Source organism: Leiobunum rupestre, chromosome 1 (genome assembly GCF_980474605.1).
Source record: "Leiobunum rupestre chromosome 1, qqLeiRupe1.1.hap1, whole genome shotgun sequence".
In the NCBI taxonomy this organism is placed as follows: domain Eukaryota; kingdom Metazoa; phylum Arthropoda; class Arachnida; order Opiliones; family Sclerosomatidae; genus Leiobunum; species Leiobunum rupestre.
This window is the reverse complement of record NC_143384.1, coordinates 57,623,944-57,630,542: the sequence shown is the minus strand read 5'-3', so window position 1 is coordinate 57,630,542 and position 6,599 is coordinate 57,623,944.

Here is a 6,599-nt window from a genome sequence, read left to right as displayed (position 1 = left end):
TTGTTAATTTGGTACTGAATTTTTCTTTAGGAATATGATTTTTAAGTTGGGTTAGGTCTTACCCTATCATATTAATTATTCCCTCAAAACTTGAATTTGGCAGCAGCTGAACTAATCATTTCCTTTAAAAAAAAACCCATTATTACTAATTATTTGAACAAAAAATATTTTGGCAAAAGTAAACTACATCAGATTGTTGTATTTATATACCCCGTGCACCGCCAAAGCATTACAGGGGTTAAAAGCATTACAGGGGTTAAAAGTAAACTACAGCAAGCTCATCTTGTTTTATAATTATTTTCGGCGGATACGATAGAGTTTGTCATGTAGATAGTGTGGGTATTTTTTTTTATTTTGGCCACAAATGATTATTTAATTAATTAATTTAATTTAAAAATTGAACATCTTTGGGTATTTTAAATTTTTTTGTGGTTATTATTTTCGTCGTATGTTCACCGACACCACGTGTTTTTCAACCCTTGGTATTCCTGTAGTTTGTTAAAAAAAATAATTTCCACGTGGTATTTCGGTAGTTTGTTAAATAAATTACAAGTTTTCTTAATTTTGGGATATTTCTAGCTGTGCTGCCTTTTTTGGCCGCAACCGCTATTTACTATCATCCCTATGGTGCTCAAGGGACTGCGGTGGCGCCCCTTATCTGCGCTATTTAAAGATGCCCTGACTGTTTAAAATACTTAGGGCCTGTTGCAAAAGCCCTAGCCAAAGTGCTTAGCCCATTGAATTTCACATGTGCGATTCTGGCAAAGCAGACTTTTACAACGGGCCCATAGTATCCTGATGGGAAATCTAAATTTCAGAGGATCAGTTTTGAAATATTTTTTCACTGGTAAGTGGTAAGAAAAAGTTATTTATTTACAAACACATTGCTCTACATCACAATAGAAAATTAAAATGGTATAGAAGCATAGAAGTCAGTATGAAAGTTGAAAGTTTAATTTTATTTATTGCAAAAACTTTTCTAACATTATTTGAATAACATGCTTTTTGGATCAAATATAAATTTAAGGTATATACTGGTAAACTTATTTTTGTACATGGTTAAGATATATAAAAGAAACAATTTTAATATTAAATTAATAACACTATCAGTCATAGAATGTACAAACCTGACTGGTCTGGTGACAAAATATTTTTTAAATATAAACTACATCCCTTGTAATATATCAATGACATGCAGAAAATAAGACTATCAGCAGCTCAACATGGTATCTTTGTGACTCAATTCTCAACACAGTTGTTAGTAATTAACAATAACAAATAACTATAAATACTGATTACGTTTTGTGAATAGTATACTTTACTATAAATAAAAGCCACTTATTGTCCAGCATAAAACATTTTAAAATGCTACATACATTTCATCTTAATTGCATAAGTCGTTGTCAGGCGCTAACATAAATCTGTACATGACAATCACAATGTGTATTGCAACCAGGGGCGGCGGAATAGTAGGGTACAGGGGTTAATTAACTTATTTCTTCTTATAGTTTGTACCCTCCTGAAAAACGAACATTCCGCTGCTACTGATTGCAACAGCAAAAAAAAGGAATCTTTGAACACCACCTATAGTGGGGACAAATTGCTTTAACATATCTCCCTGCTAAATTAAATTTTTTAATACAAAAATAATAATAATAGGTGAGATTCCATATTCAGTCAAAAAGGAGCGCAGTTCAAATGTATATAAATTATAACATATGCTATAAAAAAATCTTGATAACTAGACAGCTGTTTATGGGCCCCAACCTCAGAAAAGATCTCGAGCCCTGCCAGATAGTCAAATTTCCGGATGTGGGGTCCTTGAGACTGTAAATTTGGCACTGGAACTCTAAAAATTTGGTGGAACTATAGATAAATATATTTGACAATCAATCTGCTAAAGCTTTTGCAAAGAAAAATATTCAGAACAAACGCTCTAAATAAAATATTGAAGGTATAATTTTATTCCAGAACAAAAATAAAATTACTTTACCCTATGTTAAAACAACCGAAAATGTTGCACATATTTTGACCGTGTTTAAACAAAACATTTATACATTGTATACAGAGGTGTATACAACCAAAAATTTCAGATCCTCTCAAATTTTACAATTTCTGGTTAAGCCTTAAGCCAGTGATTGTGTAACCTTGTTAAATTTAAAATAAATTAATTGATATTTACATAAGTTTTTAATATAAATTGTTTCATAAGTACGTCACTTTTTATTTTACATATGCAAAGCGTTTACTGGGAGAGTCACAAGAGACTATATAACATACTTCGGCACAGTTTTCGTTATTCTCTCTTTGACTCGCTCTCAGTAAACGTTTTGCAACTTATCTCATCCAGAGGGTCACACTCGCTGTCCAGCGTGGCAATGCAGCCTCTGTTCTTAAGTTCTTTTATTGCTTAACAAGAGGTCTAAGACCCATCACGTTAAGACAGTGGATAATTCAAAGTATATATATATATACAGAGAAGATATTATATACAATATGTATGTACAGGAAAACAATACAATGTGAGGGAAATAAAACAAAATAAAGGAGTTATGTATTACATTAAATAAAACATAGTCCTAGGAACACTTTTGTATTGTATGTATTATAAATCTATGGTGGTAATAAAATTAGATAATGAAATGATTTTTCGCTTATTTGTCTCTTGATTAATTTAAAAGGTCCTACTATATTTTAATCTAAGTTATTATGGGTAAAGTCCAGAAATTAGAATAGCTGCCGCTAATGAATCTTGTCGAAACTAGCTGCAAACTACCAATCAACCAAAATTAATAGTGGTATAATTGCGCGGCGGAAATGAAAAATATTAAAAAACTTCTATGCATTTCCACCAAATATCAACCAAAATATGATATTACTTACGGAGTTATACTAATTGCACAATTTGCATCAACTTAGACAGTGAACTTCTCTGAAATCCATCTTCGCTTTCCCGCGCTTTATTAGCTATTTATCCTTGTTCGCACTTGGGGTTTCTGAGCCTTGGAAACCAACAATAACAAAATAGGTTAGCAAGGCTTCCCAATGCGAACAAGTCTTTGAATTCGTAAACGGCCAAAAACATAAAAAAATTAATAATTAAGCAATTTTTCAAAGAAAATTAATTAAATTCTGATAAAAATCATGTATTTGGAAATTGCAAATAACGAAACTGTACTTATATTGGTTATCTATGGCTATGAAACGACAAAATATGATATTTATCTATTTTGTCAAATTAATCTGCTACTATAAACAAACCCTTAAGACGGGCGTACTTTTCATGTTTCTGATTCCAGGTAACATATGTTTAAAGTATAACTAGACTTTGATTGCAAAAGCTTTGAAACTTGTACGAAATTTGTTCCGTAAGAAAATCTTGGAAAACGAAAGTCAAAATTTGTTCTGAAGATGGGGTTACCTAACAGTGCTGTTAAAGGCTATGAATGTATGCTATTAATACCAGGTTACTGAATTAAAATAATTAATATAAATATTGTTTATTTATCAAAATTAGTATCTGAAATCCATAATTTTTAATCAAAGGTTTAATTTTTATCACAATTAAATGAATATTAATTATTTCGAAACAGTAAAATTTTATAAATATTAAATTAAATTTTTTTAATATATTTATATCATAATTTTATGATATTATAGTGATATCATACCAAGTATTTCATAATAAATGATATAAAATGCTGTCAAATGATGATAAGTTTAGTTTGGCACTCTTATATGGTTAGGGCTAAGATAACTCCAACAAGACCACTGAAATATAGTTTGAATGCCTTATACGTAAGATTTTATGAATAAAATAATATTTAACTAGTTTTAAAGAAGGCGCCCGTCGATTATCTTTAATTAAATAAATTTTCTTAAAAAGAGCTACTTCCTTTTTACTATCTTGGAGTACTCTCCGGTCCACTCTCTTCATACACTATTTATTTCTTTAACAGTTATTGCAGTTCAGAGGGTTCGTAGCGCTCTGAGAGAAATAATAGAATTCGAGAAAATAATGCGACGATTATATTTAGATTTTTCCTATATATTGCTAAAAAAATCCATAGAAATTATTTTTACCAATTTATATGTGGTGAAATACTTTATACCAGCTTCAAATTTCACACATAAATAACATTTTTAAATATTTTAATTATTACTTGTTTATCCCTTGCGTCATGGCTTCCAAAGTGAAGTGTAATATATGGTCTTTGCTTCCAATTAAGTTCAGTCACGGCCAACTTTGATTGTCGCTCGCTGTCTATGGCGCGACAGCGAGCGACAATCAAAGTTGGCCGTGGCTCACTATGGTTATCACTGTTAGCAGTCGATTATTTGATGTTCGTTGACAATTTTCTTTCGCTGACAATCATAGTTCTCTCCAGGAAATTGTTCGAAACTGAATTATTAAACTTCCGCCCTTAATTTTCCTTAACTTACTAATTAATAACAGTTACTATGTATAATATAAAGTGGTCAAATAGGATCGGGGGGGGGGGGGGGGAGGGCGTTTTACATGAACCTCTGACAAAATGTTAATGTACCTAAGGCTTAAGTGAAGTTGATCATGTTGATGTACCTCTAAACGGACTTCTCATTAAAACATTGTTAAACTGTAGGAATATCCAATTATTTATTATTATTAATCGCTTTAAATTACCTTTCGGCAAAAGTATTTTCTGAAAGGTAGAGCAGAGCTAGGATAGTACATAATTATCGTTTCCTTTTAAATCAGACAATTAGTAACTGAAATAAAAAATTTATGATCAAAGGTTTAATGTTTATCAAAATTAAATAAATATTAATTATTTCGCCATAAATGAAATTAGTAATAATTAATACATTTTTAATAATTTTACTTTATGATATAATAATGGTTTTATACCAAGTTTTTCATAATAATTGATGATATCTGTGATATTAAATGATGATAAGTGTGGTCTGATGCTCTCAAAGATTAATAAATTCTAAGATAAAGCCAAGGAGACCATAAACCTAGCTGGCGCCCGTCGGATTTATATAATTAAATTATGAACTTTATTTAGGAAAAAATTACTTTTTATTATCTCAGAGCACGCTGTGTTTCATTTTCTGTTATTCACTAATTGTAGAAGAGAATGTAGTTAAGAGGGTTCTGTACCAGAGGGGAGGTTGTCTGGTTTATGGATGGGTCAAGGACCCATTTGGTTGCAGGGGCTGGTATGTATTGCCAAACTAACAACATTGGCTTTTACAAAAGCCTTGGAACGTATGCTACCGTTTTTAAAGCAGAGATTTCTGCTATATGCTTCTGTGTTGACTTTGTTGGCTTTGCATTTATAAGTTCTATTATTTCAATCAAAAAATAAAAATGCTACAAAATGCTGACATTTTTAGCGGAAATTGTTCCAAATTTAATTGATACCCCTAGCTCTAGGAATTCTTAAACTATTAATTCTAATTCATTAATAATACCATAAGTAACACAATAAATATAAGTATGACACTTCTTATTCTCCCAATTATAAATTTTTAATGATAGTCTGGGGATCATTCCATGTCAATTCGACTAGCGGAAAATTTGGCTAATTTATAATTTTAATAATATTTTTTCTACGAGTATAGTAGCTTAATAAAACTAGTTTCCCATAGTTTTAACTTTGCAAATAATTTAATCACAAGTCTATAATTTTTTTTAAAATTTTGGGTTATTTTCGATTTTAAATATCTAATAGACATATACCAAAGATAATATGCAAATTAAGTAAAAATTTAGTGCTGAATCCGAATATGGGAGTCAAATTTAGCTAAAATAATTATGAAACGAAATAATTGGCTATTTGAGGGGTCCAATAGACTCCCAGATTTTGACTTGTACTCCACCTTCAATTTTTTTTTTAATTTTATATTTTTGGTTCCTATATAATTCTGAAAAGATAAGTTTTTTGACGGATTTCTGGTTTGATTACGCAATCATCCCGCGACAGACTATCATTTCCCAATATCGTTTTTGTCATACTTATGTTTATTATATTACTTTTGATAATACTACTAAGCATTTTTGAGAAATACAGACATAATTTGAAGGAGTAATTTCTATCATGTGTATGTCTTTACATAGTGGTTGTTGTGGTTTTAATTTATGTGTATGTCTGTTTGGGAAATATTCAGACCTATTAACAAACTGATGACATCACAGGAAAATACCCCCTGTAACTAGGCACTGCCACTAGAATATATAGAAAATGGGTATGAAGTCCCTTAGAGCATCTTTTGTAAATCACTCAGTAAAACCTTTGTATATGAGGAATAATTAGCTTTATTTTTATATTATAAAACACGTTATACATTTAATTGATGCCTCAATTATGAGGCATCAAACTTACCATTGAGCTGGACAACATCAGATGGTTTTTCCAACATCATTGTTTAGGTCTGAAGTACATAAACAACCTCAGCAATTAAGGGGAAACATTGAATGTGTCATTTTGTTGTCAGTTTTACGGGCGTTTGAAGAAAAATAAAATTTATCAGTTTTTAGATATTGACTTGAACTACAATATTAAAAAAATACAATTTTCGATTAACCATTTGGTTATTCAAAAATTCTTGAACAT